The following is a 27,407-nucleotide window of genomic DNA, read 5'->3' as shown; positions in this document are numbered from 1 at the left end:
TGGTCGTACAAGAGAGACGTGATGCTCCTCCTCCTGCCGCCCCGCCGGTTTTACTGCTTCTTCAGCCTCAATACACCTAAATAAAGTAAGTATTGTCTGTTGACGTGTTTGTAAGTACAACAGCAGAGTTGAGCTGCAGCTCCTGGTCCCTGCCACCAGTTTGCTCACTGTTTTAATAATTTTCTTTGGGGCCTGATGTCTTGGAAGGAGGGTAATTGACCTCAGTGGAAGGGTTTTGATGCGAGGACCCCTCAAGGAAGGTTCCTTGATGTTGGTGAGGGGCTCTTGATTTAGGGAATTAGATCTGTGCTCCAGTTCCCCGAATTAAGCCTGAATGCCTTCCACATCCCCCCCCCAGGCGCTGTATAATCCTCCGGGTTTAGCGCTTCCCCCTTGATTATAATAATAATAATAATAATTGATGCGAGGAACTGGAGCTCCTCCCCTTCCTCTGATCAAACGATAACTCGCACACTAGGCGTTACATAACCCATAATGGTATATGTAGTTCTGGGCTATTTTTTTCCATTATTGAAAGATAACTTAGTGAAGATCTCTTGATCCAAGTCCTCTTCAAGGGGGGCTCCGTGGCGTGGTGAAGAGGCCCTTGGTCTGTGGAATTAGACCTGTTGGTCTCCTTCCTCAGACCGAACCTAATTACCCCCCAATCCCCCCTTCTCTATCTCATCTTCCCCATCCTCCCCTTTTTTTCTTTCCTCCTCCTCTTCCCCACCCCTCCGTTTTGCCCTTCCTCTTTTTGGCCTTTGGGATTTTTTCCACCAAGTCATAACCGATATAAGCTGGGAAGATATACTAAGCAACTTATGCCTAGAACAGATTAACTCGGTGGCACTCGATGTATGCACAAGGCTTATTCCTCTAAGAAAAAGGAGGAGTAGATGTAAAATAGAAAGAGACAGGTGCTCCCTTTACAGGCGATGGAAAAGAATAACAGAGCGGCTAAAAGAGGTCAATATATCTGAAAGCGTAGGGAGTCACTGGTCAGAGAAATAACAAGCATTGAACTTAAGCTAAAGGAATCTTATAGGAGTCAGGAATCGTGGGAAGAACTAAAAGCCGTAAATGAAATCTAAAGAAACCCAAAGTATTTCTTCTATACCAAATCAAAGTCGAGAACAACGTCCAGTATTGGGCCCCTACTTAAACAAGATGGGTCCTACACAGATGACAGCAATGAAATGAGTGAGCTACTCAAGTCCCAGTATGACTCGGTTTTTAGCAAGCCGCTAACCAGACTGAGAGTCGAAGATCAAAATGAATTTTTTATGAGAGCCACAGAATTTGGTTAACACAAGCCTATCTGATGTTATCCTGACACCAAATGACTTTGAACAGGCGATAAATGACATGCCCATGCAGGGCCAGATTAAGAAGTCTCCAGGCCCTAGGCTATTCAGACTGGCGGGGCCCCTTTGAGTTATGGGTAAGCGAAGCGACCCCTTCCAGCTTGGGGGGGGGGGGTGGTGTGAGCCTGTTTTAGGTCTAATTAAATAAACTCTGGCTATTTAGATTAAATTTAATAGGGAAAGTACAAGACAACCAAAACCATACACATCAATGTCTGTCAACAACACTTCAGTTAATTTGTCACAGTACAAGTCAAGATAACGTGTAATTACTACAGAAAATTGGAGAGGAATCTCCCATACTCGCCCATTAGCGGGAAAACACAGCTGTTCTGATGTAAACAAAGGCGTGTTGAGTGTTGCCATCTATGGTTAGGTTCATTTATTTTTATTTTATTTTATTTCATTATTTTTGTTTTGATTAATTTTTAAAAATAAATTTTACTCTCCAAACACTTGAACTTTTTAGGTAGGGACCCCTTTGCACTTGCACCATGTGCGCAGTCTTGGATGAGCCCCTGAACCCCTTGGACCGCGGGGCCCCCAAATGTGCGGGGCCCTAGGCAAATGCCTAGTTTGCCTATGCGGTAATCTGGCCCTGTGCCCATGCACTCTTCCACAGGGTCAGACTCAGGGAACTCCGTGTTCATCAAGAACTGCAAGAAGCCCCTATCACAAGCTTTTACCATCCTATGGAACATAAGAACATAAGAAAAGAGGAACACTGCAGCAAGCCTGTTGGCCCATACTAGGCAGGTCCTTTACAATTCATCCCACTAACAAACATTTGTCCAACCCAATTTTCAATGCCACCCAAGAAACAAGCTCCGATGTGCAAGTCCCTCTCAAATCCAACATGTACTTATCCAACCTAAACTTGAAACTACCCAAAGTCCTAGCCTCAATAACCCAACTAGGTAGACTGTTCCACTCATCAACTACCCTATTTCCAAACCAATACTTTCCTATGTCCTTTCTAAATCTAAACTTATCTAATTTAAATCCATTACTGCAGGTTCTCTCTTGGAGAGATATCCTCAAGACCTTGTTAATATCCCCTTTATTAATACCTATCTTCCACTTATACACTTCGATCAGGTCTCCCCTCATTCTTCGTCTAACAAGTGAATGTAACTTAAGAGTCTTCCATCTTTCTTCATAAGGAAGATTTCTAATGTTATGTATTAATTTAGTCATCCTACGCTGAATGTTTTCTAACGAATTTATGTCCATTCTGTAATATGGAGAGGGAGCATGGACACGGGGGTCATCCCACAGTTACTAAAAACAACAGACATAGCTCCACTCCACAAAGGGGGCAGTAAAGCAATAGCAAAGAACTACAGACCGATACCACTAACGTCCCATATCATAAAAATCTCTGAAAGGGTCCTAAGAAGCAAGATCACCACCCATCTAGAAACCCATCAATTACACAACCCAGGGCAACATGGGTTTAGAACAGGTCGCTCCTGTCTGTCTCAACTATTGGATCACTATGGCAAGGTCCTAGATGCACTAGAAGACAAAAAGAATGTAGATGTAATATATACAGACTTTGCAAAAGCCTTCAACAAGTGTGACCATGGCATTATAGCGCACAAAATGCATGCTAAAGGAATAACAGGAAAAGTTGGTCGATGGATCTATAATTTTCTCACTAACAGAACACAGAGTAGTAGTAGTCAACAAAGGAAAGTCCGAGGCAGCTACGGTGAAAAGCTCTGTTCCACAAGGCACAGTACTCGCTCCCATCTTGTTCCTCATCCTCATATCTGACATAGACAAGGATGTCAGCCACAGCACCGTGTCTTCCTTTGCAGATGACACCCGAATCTGCATGACAGTGTCTTCCATTGCAGACACTGCAAGGCTCCAGGCGGACATCAACCAAATCTTTCAGTGGGCTGCAGAAAACAATATGAAGTTCAACAATGAGAAATTTCAATTACTCAGATATGGTAAACACGAGAAAATTAAATTTTCATCAGAGTACAAAATAAATTCTGGCCACAAAATAGAGCGAAACATCAATGTCAAAGACCTGGGAGTGATCATGTCGGAGGATCTCATCTTCAAGGACCATAACATTGTATCAATCGCATCTGCTAGAAAAATGACAGGATGGATAATGAGAACCTTCAAAACTAGGGATGCCAAGCCCATGATGGCACTCTTCAGGTCACTTGTTCTATCTAAGCTGGAATATTGCTGCACACTAACAGCACCTTTCAAGGCAGGTGAAATTGCTGACCTTGAAAATGTACAGAGAACCTTCACGGCACACATAACGGAGATAAAACACCTCAATTACTGGGAGTGCTTGAGGTTCCTGAACCTGTATTCCCTGGAATGCAGGTGGGAGAGATACATGATTATATACACCTGGAAAATCCTAGAGGGACTAGTACCGAACTTGCACACGAAAATCACTCTCTACGAAAGCAAAAGACTTGGCAGACGATGCAACATCCCCCCAGTGAAAATCAGGGGTGTCACTAGCAAGTTAAGAGATCATACAATAAGTGTCAAACTGCCTCCCAGCATACATAAGGGGGATTACCAGCAGACCCCTGGCAGTCTTCAAGCTGGCACTGGACAAGCACCTGACCAGCCGGGCTGTGGCTCGTACGTTGATTTGCGTGCAGCCAGCAGTAACAGCCTGGTTGATCAGGCTCTGATCCACCAGGAGGCTTGGTCACAGACCGGGCCGCGGGGGCGTTGACCCCCGGAACACTCTCCAGGTAAACTCCAGGTAAACTACTACTCCCCATCCCTCCGTTTTCCCCTTCCTCTTTTTGGCCTTTGGGATTTTTCCCACAGGCGCGCTAGTTCCTAGGTAGGGGAAAGGGTACCGAGGTCCATCCCATTCCTTTGAGGTTCTTGTCCATTGAGGTTCTTGGCTGTGGCGTAGTTTGCCGTGGAATCTGGATTGCCTGGGGACATCCCGATCCTTCTCCGGTATCCCAGAGTGTGGCTTTGGGTGTCTTTCGGGTGACGGGTGTATCTCTCGAAGCCACCTTTCGGATTCCGGGGGTGGTGGCCGAAGGAGGTATGCTTTGTGGCAGATATCCGGCTGCCCTCTCTTTTGTCCACTGAGGTAGCTCGGCAGATATGAGGTTGCTATCCTGGATTGCTGGTTTACTGGCACGAAGGGTAGGGTATGGCACAGGTTCCATGCTGCATCTGCGCTACTAGCGGTGCTGAGGTCCTCTTGGGTGCGGAGGGAGATTTCCGACCCTTTCATTCCTCCTAGGAACTATTCCTCCCCGCTCCCCCCCTTTTTTTTCTTTTTTTTATTTTTATTTTCTTAAAAACAAAAAGTAAAGGAGTAACCTAACCATGGAGAACCCAATCCATGAACCTACAACCCCCGGGCCCCTTCTTGATACCACACCCACCCTGCCTTGTTTTTTGACCACTCCTCGGACACTCCTGATGCCCCTGTACCTCTTGCTGGTGCTGTTTCCTCACCCGCTTCAGGTACTGGGGCTTCCACTGACTCTTTCGATTTGTCTGACCTCCGCTCTCCTTTGACTATGCTTCCAGCCTCTCCCTCTATGGTATGGCAATTTTCGAATCGCCAGCCTGTTTCACGTTGGACCAACTCCGGTCCTACTACTAAACGTCAACGACAATCTCCTGATGTTTCTTCGTTACCTTCCCATTCTACTCGGAAAAGACTGACACATCATGCACTCCCTCTCCACACTCAGTTTCGGACCACACAGTGAACTAAATTCTTTACTTTAAGACCAACATCATCATCTGCCTATCTTTCTGACCATAGTATTGGCAAAGCACTCCTACACCATGTTGGTAGAGATATTTCATTTCATGCTCTCAAGAGTGGTATGCACATTGTCACTGTCCAGAACGCTACCCAAGCTCATGATCTTTCTCTCCTTTCGAATATGATACTACTCCTGTCACTATTGAAAAACATCTTTCTCTCAATTCTTGTAGTGGTACTGTCATTCTGCCCCATACCATAGTCCAACAATTTCCAGTCATGTGTCAATGACATTCTTGAACAGCTGGAACTCCAGGATCTCCCAATTCTCAAAGTAGACACTTATGTCCTTCCTGCCCGCGGCTGGAGACGATACCCTTGCAATGTGGCTCGATTAACTTTCGACAGCCATGAACTCCTGTCCTCTGTTTATGTCGCGGGACATTGGTTACAAGTTCGAAAGGTGATTCCTACACCGCAACAGTGTAGAAATTGCTGGCATTTTGGTCACCCAGCGAAATATTGCAGATCTATAGCCGAATGCCCAGTCTGTGGTGCTGACAACCATTTTAATACATCTTGCAGTCAACCTCCATCTTGCCTTAATTGTAATGAGGCTCACCCTTCATACTCTCGCCATTGCCAGGTCTACTTAAATGAGCATGAAATCCATTGCCTCAAAGAGGCAGAAGGTCTCCCTTATGCTATGGCAGTTTCTCATCTCCGCCTCCAAGGGAGACTACCCTGTGTTTCTTATTTCCATGTTTCAAAACGTCCCCCACTTCTGGGGTCTCATCTTCTGAAGCCTCCTCTGTTGTTACCCCTCCCATAGCCACTCTGGTAACTAATCTTTTTGCTGTCCTTGGCTCTGATGTCCCAACTACAACTCAGTCTGTTCTCACATCTTTGTGTCCTTACTCACAAGCCCTGGTATCGACAAAACCTCGTACGACACCTTATACCAATCACCCCTCTACTACTCAGAAGTCCAAAAAATCCCCATTGCTCAAATCTTCTTTGCCCCCTACTTCCCTTCTTCCACCTCTGCATTTTACCTTTCCAGTCTCTGTGCCTAGTTCTTCCCCTCTGTCTAGCTCTATTACAAGTGTGGAGGTTCACCCTCCTCGTACTATGCCTTCCACCCCCGTCCCCTCCCAAGTTTCTCCCTCTCCTGCCACCTCCCAGGTTTCTGCCTCTTCTGTCCCCTCCCACACTCCTTTGCCAATCCCCTACACTCTTTCATCCCCCTCTACTTTGGTACAGTCCATTACTGTCCCAATCTTTACTCACCCTCCTCCTCCTACCTCCAATATTGTCTCCCATACATCTTTGAATTCAGAAACACTTGAAGCCATTTCAGAATATATTGCAGAGACTAAACCTTCAATGGACACTGATCCACCTCCTGTTCCTTCTCTTCCCTCTCCTCCATCTCCACAACTCCATTCTTCGCAACGCTCCATTTCTTCGCTGCTTGAATGTCTTCCGATGCCACTGCACATTGACTTTTCTAACCCCTCTAGTCCATAAGTGCCCTTCCCTACGGATTCCTGGTATTTTCTTCGTTGCCAATCATGGCCTATTTACAGTGGAATATCTGCAGCCCCAGGGGTAATCGGGGTGAGCTTCTGTGAGAGAAAAGTTCAATAGATAGGAGTAGAGAGGGAGTATTCAGTAATGATAGTTTCATTGCCAGCTACTTATTAAGGTAGGGTAAGTCAAGCTCCCGCTATTCCCGCCTTTTTTCCCCCACCCCGAAAGTAATAGTTTGACTGCCGGCTGCTTGTTAAGGTAGGGTCAGTCTAGGTCCCGCTATCCCTTCCCCTCCTCCTTCCCCCCCCTGAAAGGTGATGTGTGTGGCTCCGGTCCAAACAGTAATCACTAGACTCACAGCTCCCAGCATTACTGTAAGTACATGCCTGCCTTGTATTCTAGTGGATTTATTGGTTGAAAGCTTCACTTTTGACCAATAATAAACTTAGTCCTTTCAGTCTTGCTCTAGGTTGACTGTTGTGATAATCACCACCTCTTTTAGGTATTGTACTTATCATGGAGAGTGATTTCTTAAGCAGTGGGTAACCTGTCTATCTTTCCAGCTTGGATGACAGAGAGGGTCACCTGCCAATCAACGAGCAGAACTGATGGAGATGGACTAACATCCTGAGACTTCCCCTTTTTGGATTTAATTACCTGTGTACCTGTATGAAATTGCAGGACGTAACCCCTCATCATTGCAGCGATAAAGGACCTGCTTTCCTGTCATCGGGATATAATACTCAAGGCTATACTGTGAAGAACTAGCCAATGGGTTGTAACCAACACCTGCGACCCCCCCCCATCATCGGCAACGGCTACGATTTCAACACTCAGTGTCACCAACACCAGACACCTCTATATATATTAGCGTTGAATTCAGTTATTTATATTTTTCATTTTTCATTTTCTTTAATGTAGGATTAATATTTCATATTCAAGTGTTTTATATTTTATATTTTCTATATAATAAAGTGTTTATGTTTGTTATTATTTCTTTTTCTATTCACTAATTTTCCTGAGGAGGAGCCAGCCTTGGTAATACTGTCTGAAGTTGTTACAGGGCTGAGTAAGCCTTCACAGCTTCAGATGTTGCTTTCCAGGTTTTCCCCTGTTGGTGCTTGCTTACAAGAACCAAAATTATGCTCGGCTGTTTTCCAACCTATCTCAGGCTATAATTTATTGTATACTTTGGATCCTTTCTCAGATGGGACCTTTAATGAAAGTGCCCTTCTTCTACACAATGATATTCCGTACTGTCAACTATTTGTCCATTCCTCGCTGCATTACACTGCAGCCCGTATCCATTTGAATAAGTGCTTTACAATATGTTCTTTATATCTCTCTCCTTCTCGAGCATTTTCTATCCCAGATTTTGCCTTTCTTGCTTCATCCTTACCACCACCACTTTTGTTACTTGGTGATTTTAATGCCCACCATTTCCTCTGGGGGGTCTCATTGTGACTCGCGTGGCATCCAGTTGGAGGTTTTTCTTGCCTCTTGCCCTCTCCATGTTTTAAATACAGGTACTCTCACTCAATTTGATCCTCGTACTCATACTCTCTCTTGCATTGATCTATCAGTCTGCTCTTCCTCCACTGCACTAGACTGTCATGTAAGTCCTGGTCTGTTCTACCGGACTTTCATGACAGCAATCATTTTCCAATCATTCTTACTTCTTCATATTCACCACCTTTCCATAGCCCTCGCTGGCAGTTTGATCGAGCAAATTGGGACCCTTACTCGCAACTCACGGCTTTTAGTGAGGTTCCTTCTTCATCCTCCATTGATGAGCTCCTACACCTCTTCTCGACGTCAGTTTTCACCGCAGCTTCTGATTCTATACCCTAAACCTTAAGCAGGCATTCTCAGAAGTGCGGGAGTTCCTTTGTGGTCTCTCCTGCTTGTGCTCGTGCAGTACATTTGAAACGCGCTGCATGGGGCAGGTACAGGTACAATAGAACCGATGAGAGACTTCTTGATTTTAAGCAGAAGCGTGTGATCGCTCGCAGTGTCATCCATGACGTTAAATGCACTTGCTGGCGAGATTGTTTCCACCATCACATCTGCTTCCTCTATGAGTGCAGTCTGGAAAAAAGTGAGGAAATTGAGTGGTAAGTACTCTCCTGACCCAGCTCCTGTTCTATGGGTCGCCAGTATTGATGTAGCAAACCCTCTTGACGTTGCCATTGAAATTGGCACTCATCTGGTCCGTGTTTCCTGGGGGCTCCATCTATGCCCCTCGTTTCTTTCCTCAAAGTCTGCCAGAGAGTTAGTACCCTTGGACTTTTCTTCTCTCAGAGAAGAACAGTATAATGTGTCTTTTACACTTCAGGAACTGGAGGCAACACACTAAGCTTGCCGATCATCGGCAGTTGGACCTGACGACATTCATATTCGTATGTTACAACATATACATCAGTCAGCCCTTGTAGTCCTCTTACACCTCTTCAGTCTTATTTGGGCACAAGGAGTTCTTCCCCAGCTGTGGAAATCTGCCATTGTTCTCCCTTTCTGCAAGCCGGGTACTACGGGACATGATGCCTCCCACTATCGTCCCATCGCTCTTACTAATGCAGTTTGCAAAGTGATGGAACGTCTGGTAAATCGACGTTTAATGTGGTATTTAGAGACACACAACAGTCTCTCCACTAGTCAATATGTCTTTCGTAAGGGCCGTTCTTCAATAGACCCCTTACTACGCTTGGATACGTATGTTCGTAATGCCTTTGTGAATAATCACTCGGTTATTGCCATATTTTTTGACCTTGAGAAGGCATATGACACAACTTGGAGGTACATTATTTTGGCCCAAGCCTACTCCTTAGGCCTCCAAGGCAATCTACCATCCTTCCTTAAGAACTTTTTAACTGACGGACATTTCCGTGTTCGAGTCAATAATGTGCTTTCCCCGGACTTTGTCCAAGCTGAAGGTGTCTCTCAGGGATGTGTTCTGAGCACAATACTTGTTCTCCTTGCTATAAATGATTTGGCCTCTGTTCTTCCGTCCAATATTTGGTCATCACTCTATGTTGATGACTTTGCTAATGCTTGTGCAGACGCTGACTGTCATCTCATTACAGTTTCTCTCCAGCATGCGGTCGACCGTGTTTCCAATTGGGCCACCACGCATGGGTTTAAATTTTCCAGTACCAAAACTCGCCAAATTACTTTCGCTAGACACTGTCATCTCCGATCATCCTTTGTACCTCTATGGCTCCTGTATCCCCGAATGTGATGCAGTCAGGTTTCTAGGCCTTCTCTTTGACCGTAGGTTATCCTGGAAACCTCACATTACCTCTCTGAAGGCAACTTGTCACAGCCGGCTAAACCTTCTTGAAACCTTTGCTCATCTTTTTTCCTGGGGAGCTGATCTTCGAACTCTGCTTCGCCTACATCAGCCCTCATTTTATCGAAACATGATTATGGTGACCAGATTTATTCAGCAGCCTCTCCTGCTACTCTCTCTAGCCTTAACCCCATCCATCACCAAGGATTACGTTTATGCCTTGGTGCTTTTCACTCTTCCCCTGTTGAGAGCCTCTATGCAGAAGTAAATGTTCCATTCTTGTCTGATCGCCGTGATGCCCATTGCCTTCGCTACTATGTATGCTCTCACGATCTCCGCAATCCTTCTATTTATAGAATGGCCACTGATATTAGCAGACATTCTTTATTTGTCCACCGCCCCTGTTTGCTCCATTCCTTTTCTCTATGCCTACATTTGCTCTTGTCTTCCCTTCAGTTACCACCTTTATATGTTCATGTAGCATCTCACTTTTCCCTACCCCCCTGGGAAGTTCCAGCTGTTCAGGTCAGTTCTCTCTCACTTCCTTGCTCGAAAGCCCAGCTGCCTATGGTAGCTTCCCGCTCTCTTTTTCTTGATCGCTTCCACTCTCATTCTCATGCCATCGCTGTGTACACAGATGGCTCTAAGTCTTCAGATGGCGTCGGATTCGCACCAGTGTTTCTGGACAGCGTCATGCGAGGGCATTTACTATCTTCGGCTAGCATTTTTACTGCTGAATTGTATGCCATTCTTGCAGCACTTATTTGTATTGCATCTATGCCTGTGTCATCATTTGTGGTAGTCTCAGACTCCCTTAGTGCTCTACAGGCTATATGAAAATTTGATACACCTCACCCACTAGTTCTCCGTATCCAACTTTGGCTACACCGTATCTCTACCAAGCATAAAGATATTTTTTTTTGTTGGGTCCCTGGTTATGTCAACGTACAGGGCAATGAACAGGCAGACACTGCTGCGCAGTCAGCAGTACATGACCTACCAATTTCATATAGAGGTGTTCCATTTCTGGACTATTTTGCTGTAATAGCTACCCACCTTCACACCCATTGGCAACAACGTTGGTGAACTCTGCTCGGTAACAAACTTCATTCTATTAAACCGAGCATAGGTTACTGGCCGTCTTCTTGTCATCAGTGCCGGGGTTGGGAGACTACTCTCTCCCGCCTTTGCATTGGCCACACTCATCTTACTCATGGGTATCTCATGGAGAGACACCCTGTTCCACTCCGTGAGCAATGTCAAGTTCCAGTATCGCTTAGCCACATTCTGTTAGACTGCCCTCTCTCTCGACGAGCACGCAGAATTTACCTCCAATGTCGTCTCTGCTCTACTACTCTCTCTTTACCTTCCCTTCTTGCTGATGGACCCTCCTTTAATCATGACTCTCATTGACTTTTTGACAACGACTGATTTACTCCACAAACTCTGATGATGATACTTTTTGCACTCCCCTCAGCCCTTTCTACCTCAATGCCTTGCTGCCCTCTACCCTTTCACCATCCACTGCCCTGCTGTTCTCCGTAACCTATTACTCGTCCATCTCCCTTTTGCCACCTGATACCCTCGCTTCCTTCCTGCCCCACAGCACTGTAGAGCCCTTGTGGCTTAGCACTTTTTGATTATAATAATCTTGATCCAAGTAACTTGCGCCTTGTGGTCCATGTAACCAAATTGTTAGTCATCAGGTTAATGTGTAAGAGATATTGATTAAAGAAAATATAGTTTTACTATGTTAAACGTTAATGGTTATATGAGGCAGTAATGTTAGTTTACATTACATGGTAATGTTTGTGTATATGATGTTGATTGTTTCTTTGTGTATATGTGTGTAATGTTGATGGTTATAATGTTCCAGGTGTGGTAATTGCTGTGCCTGGCTGTGTGTGCTGCAACAGTGATCAACACAGCAACATTGATCAGTCTGAGGGGTGGAGACAACCACACTAGTAAATGGTCTGACCATCAAATTTAGTGCTATACCTGAAGAGGGTTATTCTAGATGTGTGGAGATGCAGTAGCTGGAGACGTCGTTAAAGGTGGGTGGGGCCCACTTGTCTTTCCAGGTTATAAGTCCACTGAAGTTTGGTTATTGAAGCAGAGAGTAATTGTATTAGGTGGGGAGGTGGTGGTGAGAGTACATATAAGAAAGATCGTAAGCAGTTTATGTCAAAATTAGCTTAGTGGGAAGTATTGGCTTATCTCCCGACCAGAGATGAAATTTCTGGCCAGGAAATAATGAATGTATTCTGTAGGTGACCTTGAATGGGGTGGAGATAAATATTGGAGAAATGAGTTGTAAAGCTTAGAACTGAAGACTGATTAGATTTTAGGAAGTTTTAGTTGGTCTAATATATTATGCAGCTGATAGCTGTTCTGGAAGATTGTAGGAAGCAGAGATGAAATGTGTAAGTGATACATCATGGCTCAGTTTGTAGTGGCGTCAACTGAAGAACCTGGATTCGATCCCTGGCACAAGTGGGCATGTTCCTTTATATCCATTGGCACTGTTCATATAAGAAAGGAGGAACACTGCAGTAAGCCTGGGCATACTTGATTGGGTAATTGCGTGTGTTGGAACTTATTCGGTCCTAAAGTTCCACAGGGCAGATACCACTTTTCTTGATCTAAAATTTGCATTTGATATTGCGAACAGAACCGTTATACTACATGAACTAGCCAAAATGAATATTGGTGGTAGCTTACTCTGCTGGATAATAGGATACCTGTCAAATAGAGTATCCTCTGTCCTTTACCAAGGCTTCAGAAGTGATTCTAAAGAAATGTCTTTAGGTACACCGCAGGGAGGAGTTCTTAGTCCCATGCTATTTAATATTCTGATTAATGATCTCCTAAATGCTCTACCTGCCTCACCTAAACATATAGCTATAAGCTATGCTGATGATATCATGATCCATACAACAGGGCATAAGAAGATGAATACCATTCTTAATGAAGTTCAAGCAATTTGTAATCGACTAGGCCTCATAATATCTTCTTCTAAAACAAAGATATTAACAAGCAAACGACATCCCCCACCCATCTATTTGCAGGGTGAAATCATTAGCTACGTTAAAACTTACAGATATCTTGGTGTAGATGTACCCTTTAACAAATCCACTATACCACAACTAAACAAGAAATGCAAAGCTAGGCTAAATACTCTCAAAGCTGTTGCTGGCTACAATTCCAACTATGGTGCTAATGTGAGAATCGTGAGAATGATGTACATAGCCTATGTTAGGTCCTTAATTGATTATGCTGCTCCCATGTTGATATTAGCTAGAGAAAGTTCTCTCCGACCCTTGGAGTTAATGCAAAATGAAGCTCTCAGGATTATTTTTGGCTGTCCCAGATCTACAAAAGTTCTTAACATGAGGAAGGAGCTTGGTATTTCTAGTATCAGTGATAGGATTGTTGAGATTAACATTGTACTCGGTATTAGAATTTTGAGAAACGAACCAGACACTGTCACAATGAATCTGACCAAGTGTCTAGAGGTAAATACACACAGATCTAAATGGATTGTGAAAACGTGCAATTGCATTAATTTTTATAACCTGCATGAACTGTATCACTGTAGGCAACAAGAGCATTTCACCCCTCCATGGAAGATGTGTTCATTTAATATCACATACCTGCAAGTCCCTCCCAAGAAGCTCATTGCTAGTAATCCCTTCCTTAAATCTCTTGTTAGAGCAACTGCTCAAGAAGAAATTTCTCACCTAGCTGGTAGTAATAAGTTATCACAAGTTATATACACTGATGGATCTAAACAGGAGTCTTCTGGCAGGGCTGCATCTGCTCTTGTTGCCACCTCCCTAGTTAAGAACAATAATAAATTTGTTGAGTTAGGCATAAGAATTAACAACTGGGCGTCTACACTGCAAACTGAATTGTTTGCAATCCTAATGGCGCTAAAGCTAACCTATGACACTGAGCTTGACTCCATCATCATTACTGATTCTATGTCATCATTGAAGGTTCTTGACTCATATAATGACTCCAACAACATGCTTATTGGAGAAGCCAGGTATAGATACTCAAAAATTAGGGACGAAGGAATTAATGTACAATTGCTATGGATCCCATCACACATTGGATTACTCCTTCATGATAAAGTTGATATGTTAGCCAAGAAGAGTACCTAGAAGGAGAATGTAGAATATAACTTTGGTATAACTGTGTCTAGCATTAGGAATAATATTAGGAGAGAAGTAAATAATGAAAATGATTGTTATAGGAATGCAGTTAGAAGCCTGAGTAGATCTATAACCCACTATGATAACATGAACGTAGATAAGTATGTTTATGGAGCAACGTGCAATGTGAACAGACTGACTGATGTTGTAGTGGCCAGGCTTAGGCTTGGTTACAAGTACTTCTGGCAGTTTGGGAGACACACAGATGATGATCAAACTAAATGTAAATTATGTGATCAGGCATATGGTAACTCTCTTGAACACTATGTGCTTAATTGTCCACTTATTGAGGAATACAGAGACAGTATAATAACCTATGTGACATGTCAAGATATCTTATTAATGAAAATAAGATACCAGGTATATTAAGCAAATTTCCTAAATTTGCTTGTAACCGATAAGTGAACTATAGATATGTAGATATAAATCCATATGTATTCCTGTTAACCCTTTGGGGCCTAGTTCCTAGGCCTTTTGTGTATCCATATGCTCTCACGCTACCGTCCACAGGATGGATATGGGGTGCACAATAAACTAGCCACTTTGGTGGCAAAATCTAATCGAGGAAGAGGTAGGTAGTTTATACTGTTAGTAAACTAATATTAGGACTATAGATAATGTAGACCTAAGACCTTAACGTAGGTAGTAATAGACCAGTAATGTAGGCAAACACTAGGTTATATTAGCCAGGGAGAACTGGCAGCCCAAGTTTGAATGCAGGGGCATGGGGTTTTGAGACTGCAGTGCCTTCTAAGACCAGACACCATCGGAATAACAAGTTCCGTGAACATCAGAGCGGCACCTCCACGTGTCTTCACTTACTAGACCTGGGGAAATCTGGTGGAGGCACCTCGAAGTACCGTACATGCCCTCTTCTGTCAGGCCCATACAGTAAGACAAGACCTCCCTTTCTTTCTCAGTATTCTGGCCAGTTTCTGGAGGAAATTGAGAGTGAGTTGAACTGTGGGCCTTTGTGCAGCCCATGACCAGTACGTACCAGCGTCACTCCATCAGGCTTAGAAGCTAGTGTCTATTTCTGCATAGTTATACAAGGGGATACACACATCCCTTGGAAACAGGAATTTCTGAGATGCAGGCAGGTCACTAATACCGACTGAATATTGCAGGAATTAAAGTTCCCGGTTGCAGGTGGTTCTGAGGGAAAGTCCAGAGGGGCTAAAGCTTAGGGAGGTTGAGGACCGGGATACATTCTCCAACACCAAGTTAGTTAGTCCTTAATACGTGCATGCAGGCGAGATTTCTTGCAACATCAGTCATTTATGGAAATCTGTCCTATAAGCCACTTGAGGCTGAGGTACCGACCTCAGGGCTCGGTGTCAACAGAGCTTGCTAGGGTAGACAACTCACATGGAGGCAGTCCAGACAAATTTTCAGTGTGTCAATTATAATAAAACAGTTTAGTGTGATGAGGGTAATGGCGGAGGTCTTGATGCCGGGTGTAAGGAAAGCCTATTAAATTAGGCATATCCATTATTAAGATAGGAAAGAGCACTGAAGCAGGCCTATTGACCCATGCTAGGCAAGTCCAACTCTCAACCACTCACTTGTCTAACCTGTTTTTAAAACTACACAACCAAAGTTTTAGCTTCTCATGACGGGATAAATTTTCCTTAGGCAGAATGTATTATAGCCAGAAAACCTTCCTCGGAAATGTTAAATTAACCACATCTTCCTATTTTCAGTAGGGTTGTAGAGGGCTTGGCCAAGTAATTTTATGCTTTGAAGTCCCAAAAATATTTTTAGCATAACCTTGAGGGTTTAGCGCTTACGACTCCAGAGTCTGTATTAGAGCGTCTTGGGAGGGGAAGAGCATTTGTTTTGAAATTGGGTTATACAGTATATATTTACAAAGACATTGTAGGCTGGTTGATCTTACCTAGACCCCTTTATCATACCTAGACCCCCCTTGATCTTACCTTCACCTCCCTTCATCCCCCTTTCACCGCCACAGCTCTGCAAATTAGTAAGGCCTATACCTGGAGTATGCTGCATAGTTGTGGTGTATATATATATAACACTTTGTAGGTCTACAATTATTTAGTTTTTATCAAAATAACTTATAGATTTAGGTGTTAAGTAGGATAGGTAAGTTATAGAATTGGAGAATCTGCTACATGCATTATGAATGCATATAGCATGGGAGAGTAATCTCCCCCGAAGGCATAGATTATGTAGTACTGTGGGCCTTGGAACCCACCAACGACCTTCAGAAGCTGTGTGGAATCTGTTATTGCATGTGGTTTCTGTGGGGATGTTGGTGGGTTTCGGGCTTTGGGTAGTGGTTGTGGTGGGCGTTCTACGTATTTTATGCCTTTGGCAGGTCTGATGTTGCTTTGTTTACTAACTTGACAGAACTGACACTTAGGGAGGAAAGTTTAGATGTATCGGTCTAACCTGTGGTTTTTTGAGACCACTTTCGACTGCATCTGGCCTTAGTTTTGATACCTTTTTTGCTGGACCAGATTTCTCTAACTTGTATTGTTTTCACATTATAAATGGTGTACAGTACCAAGTTGGTAAGAGACATTGTGACAGGTATCATTATTCATGAAATGTTTCGCTTGGGGAGTAACTTTATCTGTCGACTACAGAGGTGACAACAGTCCTGGAGGCTAAACTGGAGAGTTAATTTTGAGATCTATCCTCCAACCTTGATAGATCAGTCTCTTAACCAGACTTTTTATTTACTTTTAATTTGTTACCTAACATTGGCCAGTAGTAATATTGGGGTTGCTTTTCTTGTTTTTTAAGCTCCTGTTCAATTTTGTTATTGAAGGTTAACTTGTCTCAATTTTCCTTTTTTTTTGTACTGACACTGTTTCAGCCACGAATGTTGTTACTATTACCACTATTAATGCTACTACTACTTCCACTACTAGGACTTGGTGCTAGACTGACTGCCATCACTTCTATTATTGCCAATACTAATACTACAACCATTAGCATTATCACTACCAACATTGGTATTACCGCAAATCTTACCAGAGCTACCTATACTACCATTGTTATTACTACTGCTTTTACTGCTACTGTCTATAACACTACTGCTGTTTTTTGAAAATTGGTCATCTGACGTCCTTTGTAATTTCAACCCCCCCCTCCCCCTTCCATGGTTTTTGCGACCTGTCTTGTGGTCTATTATACTTTTTGACTCTTGGCCTAACTAAATACTCGTCCCCTCTTCTAGGGGGGCTCCTTGTTGTAGTGAAGAGGCTTGTGGAAAATATTTTAATTTTCTGAAACTATAGTGCCTAATAGGTGTTTAATGTGTCTATATGGGTCAAAAATGTATTTGAAAATAGGATAGAACCAGGAGTTCCCTTTGCGCATGCGCGGATGTGCGGGGGTAGAGGTCGACTCAGGGCATGGGAGAGGCGGCAGTGTTTTGAATAGGTTTAAGAGGCTGTGAAAACATGAGACCAGGAAATTGGTGTTCACAGCGGCCTAAGGATTAATATAGGCCTCACTTCATAATAGGAAGTGTCGTGACTGTCCCTGGTGAAGAGTGAGGGAACATGATTGATGGCACTACTGTAAATAAGGTGGTAAAATGAGTGAATAATGGTAGGACCGGTGGTGACTGGCACGTCGCCATGGATTGTCCTGGGAAAAAATACCCGTGATTTAATCATCACTCATCGGTCTCAAATCTTAATGGAGTGGCCTCCAATGTGTATAATAATCATGAGACATTAAACCGTCTTGTAAATCGTAATGTAATCAGTGATAATAACACTAAATTAAGGAATTGGTGAAGCGATATGAACTGCCATTCCCAGAGTGTGTGCGCACATGTTTACCTCGTTGTTCCTGTCCCGAGGATAGTGAACGCTTTATGGAGTCACGACTTCTAAACCGGGACAAACCGACGGATACCTCATCCTGCTGGAATAAGAACCGTGTCAGTGTAGCAGGACATCGAAATGAGATGGTGAATGGAGGAAATAAGGAGTATCAATCACCCACAGTTAAGTAACCCTTCTAGTTATAGCAGACTGATACTGGCCAGTTAGGTATGTTGTAATTGGATAGGTTATGAGTGATCCAGCTACATTGTGACCACCAGAGAATATCTGGTAAGTGGTGAGATTATGTACAAGTGTTTTTCCTTGATGGATATATCCATGTGTAACCTACCCCACCCCCCCTTCATTCAATTAAACTAATATAATCTATACAGTCCACAATTAATTAGTAGCGCCGTACTTGAGGGTGCTACCCAATTTATACTGGTCTCGGATAGATATGGATAAGATTGTGAGGGTCGAGGGGCCACCTGCAGTGACCAGAGGTGGTTAAGTTTTCTCACATGTCTACACGGGTGACTACGGTAAATAATATAGTTGTTGTCTCCCAAGGAGATTACTCGTATGCATGTAATGTTGAGGTATGTAAAGGTAATCACCCCTATAAAATTTTCCACAAGGCTCTTGGTCTGAGGAATCAGACCTGTCTATCTCCTTCCTCAGACCGAACTTAATTACCCCCCAATCCCCCCCTCCCTATCCCATCCTCCCCATCCTCTCCTTTTTCCATTCCTCCTCCTCCCCACCCCTCCCTTTTGCCCTTCCTCTTTTTGGCCTTTGGGATTTCTCCCACAGGAGCGCTAGTTCCTAGGTAGGGGAAAGGATACCGGGGTCCATCCCATTCCGTTGAGGTTCTTGGTGGTAGCGTAGTTTGCCGTGGAATCTGGATCGCCTGGGGATGTCCCGATCCCTCTCCGGTATCCCGGAGTAGCTTTGGGTGTCTTTCGGGCGACGGGTGTATCTCTGGAAGCCACCTTTCGGATTCCAGGGGTGGTGGCTGAAGGAGGTATGCTTTGTGGTGGATATCCGGCCACCCTCTCTTTTGTCCACCGAGGTAGCTCGGCAGATGTGAGGTTGCTATCCCAGATTGCTGGTTTACTGGCATGAAGGGTAGGGTATGGCACGGGTTCCATGCTGCATCTGTGCTACTAGCGGTGCTGAGGTCCTCTTGGGCGCAGAGAGAGATTTCTGGCCCTTTCATTCCTCCTGGGAACTATTCCTCCCTGCTCCCCCTTTTTTTATTCTTTTTTTTTATTTCCATTTTCTTTCTTTTTTTTCTTAAAAACAAAAAGCAAAGGAGTAACCTAACCATGGAGAACCCAATCCATGAACCCACTACCCCTGGGCCCCTTCTTGATACCGCACCCCATTCTGACCCTGCCTTGTTTTTAGACCACTCTTCGGACACTCCTGATACCCCTGTACCTCTTGCTGGTGCTGTTTCCTCACCCGCTTCAGGTACCGGGGCTTCCACTGACTTCTTTGATTTGTCTGACCTCCGCTCTCCTTTGACTATGCTTCTGACCTCTCCCTCTATGGTATGGAAATTTTCGAATCGCCAGCCCGTTTCATGCCGGACCACCTCCGGTCCTACTCCTAAACGGCAACGTCAATCTGATGATGCCCCCTCATTACCTTCCCATTCTACTCGGAAAAGACCGACACGACATGCACTCCCTCTCCACGCTCAGTTTCGGACCACACAATGGACTAAATTCTTTACTTTAAGGCTGACTTCTTCTTCTGCCTATCTTTCTGACCATAGTATTGGCAAAGCGCTCCTGCATCTTGTTGGTAGAGATATTTCATTTCATGCTCTCAAAAGCGGTACGCTCATCGTCACTGTCCAGAATGCTACCCAAGCTCATGATCTTTCTCTCCTTTCGAATATCGATACTACTCCTATCACTATTGAAAAATATCTTTCTCTCAATTCTTGTAGTGGTACTGTCATTCTGCCCCATACCATAGTCCAACAGAATTTCCAGTCATGTGGCAATGGCATTCTTGAACAGCTGGAACTCCAGGATCTCCCAATCCTCAAAGTAGACACTTATGTCCTTCCTGCCTGTGGGAGGAGACGTTACCCTTGCAATGTGGCTCGATTAATTTTTGACAGCCGAGAACTCCCGTCCTCTGTATATGTCGCGGGACATCGATTACAAGTTCGAAAGGTGATACCTACACCGCAACAGTGTAGAAATTGCTGGCGTTTTGGTCACCCAGTGAAATATTGCAGATCTATAGCCGAATGCCCAGTCTGTGGTGCCGATGACCATTCTAATACATCTTGCAGTCAACCTCCATCTTGCCTTAATTGTAATGAAGCTCACCCTTCGTACTCCCGCCATTGCCAGGTCTACTTAAATGAATGTGAAATCCGTTGCCTCAAAGAGGCAGAAGGTCTCCCTTATGCTATGGCAGTTACTCATCTCCACCTCCAAGGGAGACTACCCCATGTTTCTTATTCTCATGTTTCAAAACATCCCCCCACTTCTGGGGTTCCATCTTCTGAAGCCTCCTCTGTTATTACCCCTCCCATAGCCACTCTGGCATCTAATCCTTTTGCTGTCCTTGGCTCTGATGTCCCGACTACGACTCAGTCTGTTCTCACATCTTCGCGTCCTTCCTCACAAACCCCAGTATCGACAAGACCTCGTACAACACCTTATACCAATCGCCCCTCTACTTCTCAGAAGTCCAAAAAATCCACATTGCTCAAATCTTCTTTGCCCCTTCCTTCCCTTCTTCCACCTCCACACCTTACCTTTTTAGTCTCTGTGCCTAGTTCTTCCCCTCTGTCTAGCTCTATTACAAGTGTGGAGGTTCACCCTCCTCCTCGTACTATGCCTTCCATCCCCGTCCCCTCCCAAGTTTCTCCCTCTTCTGCCACCTCCCAGGTTTCTGCCTCTTCTGTCTCCCCCCAAACTTCATGTCCAGTCCCCTACACTCTTTCGTCCCCCTCTACTTTGGTACAGTCCATTACTGTCCCAATCTTTACTCACCCTCCTCCTTCTACCTCCAATATGGTCTCCCATACATCTTTGAATTCAGAAACACTTGAAGCCATTTCAGAATATATTGCAGAGACTAAACCTTCAATGGACACTGATTCACCACCTGTTCCTTCTCTTCCCTCTCCTCCATCTTCAGAACCCCATTCTTTGCAAAGCTCCGTTCCTTCGCTGCTTGAACGTCTTCCAATGGCACCACGCATTGACTTTTCTAACCCCTCTAGTCCATAGGTGCCCTTCCCTATGGATTCCTGGTATTTTCTTCATTGCCAATCATGGCCTATTTACAGTGGAATATCCGCAGCCTCAGGGGTAATCGGGGTGAACTTCAGATGTTGCTTTCCAGGTTTTCCCCTGTTGGTGCTTGCTTACAAGAACCAAAATTACACTCAGCTGTTTTCCAACCTATCTCAGGCTATAATTTATTGTATTCTTCGAATCCTTTCTCAGATGGGACCTTTAATGAAAGTGCCCTTCTTCTATGCAATGATATTCCGTACTGTCAACTATTTGTCCATACCTCGCTGCATTACATTGCAGCCTGTATCCACTTGAATAAGTGGTTTACAATATGTTCTTTATATCACACTCCTTCTCAAGCATTTTCTATCCCAGACTTAGCCTTTCTTGTTTCATCCTTACCACCACCACTTCTGTTACTTGGTGATTTTAACGCCCACCATTTCCTCTGGGGGGGTCTCATTTTGACTCACATGGCATCCAGTTGGAGGCTTTTCTTGCCATTGAAATTGGCACTCGTCTGGTCCGTATTTCCCGGGGGCTCCATCTATGCCCCTCGTTTCTTTTCTCAAAGTCTGCCAGAGAGTTAGTACCCTTGGACTTTTCTTCTCTCCGAGAAGAACAGTATAATGTGCCTTTTACACTTCAGGAACTGGAAGCAACACTATCAGCTTGCCGATCATTGGCAGCTGGGCCTGACGACATTCATATTCGTATGTTACAACATTTACATCAGTCAGCCCTTGTAGTCCTCTTACACCTCTTCAGTCTTATTTGGGCACAAGGAGTTCTTCCCCAGCTGTGGAAATCTTCCATTGTTCTCCCTTTCCACAAGCCGGGTACTACAGGACATGATGCCTCCCACTATCGTCCCATCGCTCTTACTAGTGCAGTTCGCAAAGTGATGGAACGTCTGGTAAATCGACGTTTAATGTGGTATTTAGAGACACACAACAGTCTCTCCACTAGTCAATATGGCTTTCGTAAGGGCCGTTCTACCATAGACCCCTTACTATGCTTGGATACGTATGTTCGTAATGCCTTTGCGAATAATCACTCAGTTATTGCCATATTTTTTGACCTTGAGAAGGCATATGACACAACTTGGAGATATAATATTTTGGCCCAAGCCCACTCCTTAGGCCTCCGAGGCAATTTACCATCCTTCCTTAAGAACTTTTTAACTGACAGACACTTCGGTGTTCGAGTCAATAATGTGCTTTCCCCGAACTTCGTCCAAGCTGAAGGTGTCCCTCAGGGATGTGTTCTGAGTACAACACTTTTTCTCCTTGCTATAAATGATTTGGCCTCTGTTCTTCCACCCAATATTTGGTCATCACTCTATGTTGATGACTTCGCTATTGCTTGTGCAGGCGCTGACTGTCATCTCATTGCAGTTTCTCTCCAGCATGCAGTCGACCATGTTTCCAATTGGGCCACCACGCATGGGTTTAAATTTTCCAGTACCAAAACTAGCCAAATTACTTTCACTAGACGCTCTGTCATCTCCGATCATCCTTTGTATCTCTATGGCTCCCGTATCCCCGAACGTGATTCAGTCAGGTTTCTAGGCCTTCTCTTTGACCGTAGGTTATCCTGGAAACCTCACATTACCTCTCTGAAGGCAACTTGTCACAGCCGGCTAAACCCTCTTAAAACCCTTGCTCATCTTTCCTGGGGAGCTGATCGTTGAACTCTGCTTCACCTACATTGAGCCCTCGTTTTATCGAAACTCGATTATGGTGACCAGATTTATTCAGCGGCCTCTCCTGCTACTCTCTCTAGCCTTAACCCCATCCATCACCAAGGATTACGTTTATGCCTTGGTGCTTTTCGCTCTTTCCCTGTTGAGAGCCTCTATGCAGAAGCGAATGTTCCATCCTTGTCTGATCGCCGTGATGCCCATTGCCTTCGCTACTATGTACGCTCTCACGATCTACACAATCCTTCCATTTATAGAATAGTCACTGATATTAGTAGACATTATTTATTCGCCGCCCCTGTTTGCTCCGTCCCTTTCCTCTTCACCTACATTCCCTCTTGTCTTCCCTTCAGTTACCACCTTTATATGTTCATGTAGCATCTCACTTTTCCCTACCCCTCTGGGAAGTTCCAGCTGTTCGAGTCTGTTCTTTCTCTCTCCCTTTCTCGAAAGCCCAACTGTCTACAGTTGCTTCCCTCTCTCTTTTTCTTGACCACTTTCACTCTCATTCTCATGCCTTTGCTGTGTACACAGATGGCTCTAAGTCTTCTGACGGCGTAGGATTCGCAGCAATGTTTCCGGACAGTGTCGTACAAGGGCATTTACTATCTTCGGCTAGTATTTTTACTGCTGAATTGTATGCCATCCTTACAGCACTTATCCGTATTGCATCTATGCCTGTGTCATCATTTGTGGTTGTCTCAGACTCCCTTAGTGCTTTACAGGCTATATAGAAATTTGATACACCTCACCCCTTAGTCCTCCGTATCCAACTTTGGCTATGCCGCATCTTTACCAAGCATAAAGATATTGTTTTTTGTTGGGTCCCTGGTCATGTTGACGTATGGGGCAATGAACAGGCAGACACTGCTGCGCGGTCAGCAGTACATGACCTACCAGTTTCATGTAGAGGTTTTCCATTTACGGACTATTTTGCTGCAATATCTTCCCACCTTCACACCCGTTGGCAACAACGTTGGTCTACTATGCTCGGCAACAAACTTCAATCTATTAAACCGAGTATAGGTTACTGGCCATCTTCTTATCACCAGTGTCGAGGTTGGGAGACTACTCTCTCCCGTCTTCGCATTGGCCATACTTGTCTTACTCATGGATATCTCATGGAGAGGTGCCCTGCTGCTCTCTGTGAGAATTGCCAAGTTCCATTATCAGTCAGCCACATTCTGTTGGACTGCCCACTTTATCAACGAGCTCGCAGAATTTACCTCCGTCGTCGTCTTCACTCCGCTGCTCTCTCTTTACCTTCCCTTCTTGCTGATGGACCCACCTTTCATCCATACTCTCTCATTGACTTTTTGACAACAACTGACTTACTTCACAAATTCTGATACCTTCAGCCCTTTCTACTTCAATCTCTTACTACCCTCTACCCCCGTACTATCCCCTGCCCTGCTGTTTTCTGTAACCTACTGATCATCCCTCCTCCCTTCTGCCATCCAATACCCTTGCTTCCTTCCCTACCCTGCAGCGGTGTATAGCCCTTGTGGCTTAGCGCTTCTTTTTGATTTTAATAATAATATTCGTATCGCATCTATGCCTGTGTCATCATTTGTGGTAGTCTCAGACTCCATTAGTGCTCTACAGGCTATACGAAAATTTGTTACATCTCACCCCCTAGTTCTCCGTATCCAACTCTGGCTACGCCGTATCTCTACCAAACATAAGGATATTGTTTTTTGTTGGGTCCCTGGTCATGTCGACGTACAGGGCAATGAACAGGCAGACACTGCTGTGCGGTCAGCAGTACATGACCTTCCAATTTCCTATAGAGGTGTTCCATTTCTGGACTATTTTGCTGCAATAGCTACCCACCTTCACACCCGTTGGCAACAATGTTGGTCAACTCTGCTCGGTAACAAACTTCATTCTATTAAACCGAGCATAGGTTACTGGCCGTTTTCTTGTCATCAGTGCCGAGGTTGGGAGACCACTCTCTCCCGCCTTCGCATTGGCCACACTCGTCTTACTCATGAGTATCTCCTGGAGAGGCACCCTGTTCCTCTCTGTGAGCAGTGTCAAGTTCCAGTATCGATTAGCCACATTCTGTTAGACTGCCCCCTCTATCAACGAGCACGCAGAATTTACCTTCAACGTCGTCTTCCTTCTACTACTCTCTCTACCTTTCCTTCTTGCTGATGGTCCATCCTTTAATCCTGACTCTCTCATTGACTTCTTAACAATGACTGATTTACTCCACAAACTCTGATGATGATACCTTTCGCACTCCTCTCAGCCCTTTCTAGCTCAGTCTCTTGCTGCCCTTTACCCTTTGACCATCCACTGCCCCGCTGTTATTCGTAACCTATTACTCATCCATCTCCCTTTTGCCACCTGATACCCTCACTTCCTTCCTGCCCTGCAGCGCTGTATAGCCCTTGTGGCTTAGCGCTTCTTTTTTATTATAATAATAATTAATACTCGTCCAAGAGAAACCAAAAGATCGTCTCGAATTGCTTCTCTGTTGTTGGTTTTTATCAGTTTACTGTAAATCGTTTTATATATTTAGATAGGTGAATAAAACTGGAGAATCTGCTATATGCATTATGAATGCATATAGCAGGGGAGAGTAGTCTCCCCAGAAGGCATAGATTACGTAGAACTGTGGGCCTTGGAACCCACCAACGATCTTCAGAAGCTGTGTGCAGTCTGTTATTGCATGTGGTTTCTGTGGGGACGTTGGTGGGCTTTGGGTAGTGGTGGGTATTTTATGCTTTTGGCCAAACTGTGCAAAGTTAATATACTCATTGAGTTTACACAATTTCATCGTTTTGGAAAATTTAAGCAGCGTTCAGGTTCCTATGAATATAAAAGTATTAGCGTTCAGAATTGCAGTTGGTTTGATAGTTTGTAAGTAGTGAAGTCTAACGCTTCTGGCAGCAGACGTTAATGATAAGAGGATTTCATTATTTTCAAGTGTTAGTCGGCAGAAAGATTTCACTAACATCTGATGCTGATGAGTATAGTTATGGGGTGATTTATATTGGTATTAGTGGGAATAGGAATATTAACCCTGCTGGGTTAGAAACCCAGAAAAATAGAGGTAGAGTGGGGGCTTGAATGTAGTGGTCCTCAGGTTGTGCCCAGGATGCCAGCCATAACTGGCAGGTAAGGTAGGTTATGAACTCAGGTTTGCATAGTAGTATGTTACGAGACTGGTATACAACAGGCCTTCAACTGGTTAGATAATCCATAGAGTTGGTTGTTAGCCTAGTGTGTTGTGAGGGACGTGAGGAAAATACAGTGTAGTCTTAATGATCCTAACAACCTCCGTGTTTAATTTGGATACCCTTCAAGAGGGTAGTTACCATTTCGTCTTTAGTACAGTGAAGGTATCTTGATACAAACAGTTGCAAGTGCCCCTCCCCTTCCTTGGATCAAACCCGATTGCCTAACCTCCCCCAAGCTGTGTATAAGCCCTATGGGAAAATTTATTTGGGTAAATGTGCACGTATACCTGGAGAGGGTTTCGGGGGTCAACGCCCCCGCGGCCCGGTCTGTGACCAGGCCTCGGTGGATCAAGGTCTGATCAACGAGGCTGTTACTGCTGGCCGCACGCAGACACGTACGAACCACAGCCTAACTTGGTAGGGGGGGGGAGTGATAAACTTTCAGGGCCCTGACAGGTCGATGAAAGTCAATCAGGTTTGATTCAGAGGAGAGTGGTGCAATATTAGGAGTAGGTTTGGTTAGGCTGTAATATATCTGTTAAGAGTTGGAGGGTAAACTTAATTGCAGCATAATAAACATATTAAACAAAACAAACAGCAGAATCCTCCTGACAAACAAGACACGTGATCATGTCTTGTTTCCAGTGTTCTTATGGTCTGTTAGAAGATTGTTGTGCACGAGAAAGTGTTTGCAGTGAAGTTGTACTTTCCACTGCCCAGCGTCGCAACACTTCGCTTCCTGACAATACAAACACAAGGTCATGAATTATTATAATAAAAAAGAAGCGCTAAGCCACAAGGGCTATACAGCGCTCACAAGGTCATGAAATTTAAAAATGTATCATACCTCAAACTATTAATAATGCCAGTATTGAGACTGTACGCCTCATTACTACTATTGTTAGTAGGGTTGGGGTAGGTATTTTTTTTTTCCCCTCCCGAGCTTAAAGCTCCAGAATTGTGAATGTTGTCGTCCTGTCAAATACAGCAGTTGAGGCTTGTCTCAAAGTAATTTAATTTTTCTATTTTTTTTTGTGCTCCTTGAACATTTTTGCTGTGACAAAGACACTTTATTTATTACATTTTAATTGATGCTCTTAAGTTTATCGAATCTTTTAGGCTGAAGATATTCTCAATGTGGGCAGCTGCTGTGTGGTGAAGGCCATGTCGTGGGCAGCGGCTGTGTGGTGAAGGCCATGTCGTGGGCAGCGGCTGTGTGGTGAAGGCCATGTCGTGGGCAGCTGCTGTGTGGTGAAGGCCATGTCGTGGGCAGCGGCTGTGTGGTGAAGGCCAT

At 44.3% G+C, this 27,407-nt stretch overlaps 1 long non-coding RNA gene across 1 annotated transcript; it reads left to right on the top strand.

Annotated features, from left to right (window-relative positions):
- LOC128685529 (uncharacterized) lies at positions 1–27,407 on the top strand. Its single transcript, XR_011391757.1, has 3 exons — positions 1–85; positions 11,799–11,979; positions 27,233–27,407. It is a non-coding gene; the product is annotated as an uncharacterized lncRNA (long non-coding RNA).

Source organism: Cherax quadricarinatus, chromosome 8 (genome assembly GCF_038502225.1).
Source record: "Cherax quadricarinatus isolate ZL_2023a chromosome 8, ASM3850222v1, whole genome shotgun sequence".
Lineage (NCBI taxonomy): Eukaryota > Metazoa > Arthropoda > Malacostraca > Decapoda > Parastacidae > Cherax > Cherax quadricarinatus.
Note: the sequence above shows the minus strand (reverse complement) of the source record. Positions and strands in the feature narration are given on the sequence as shown.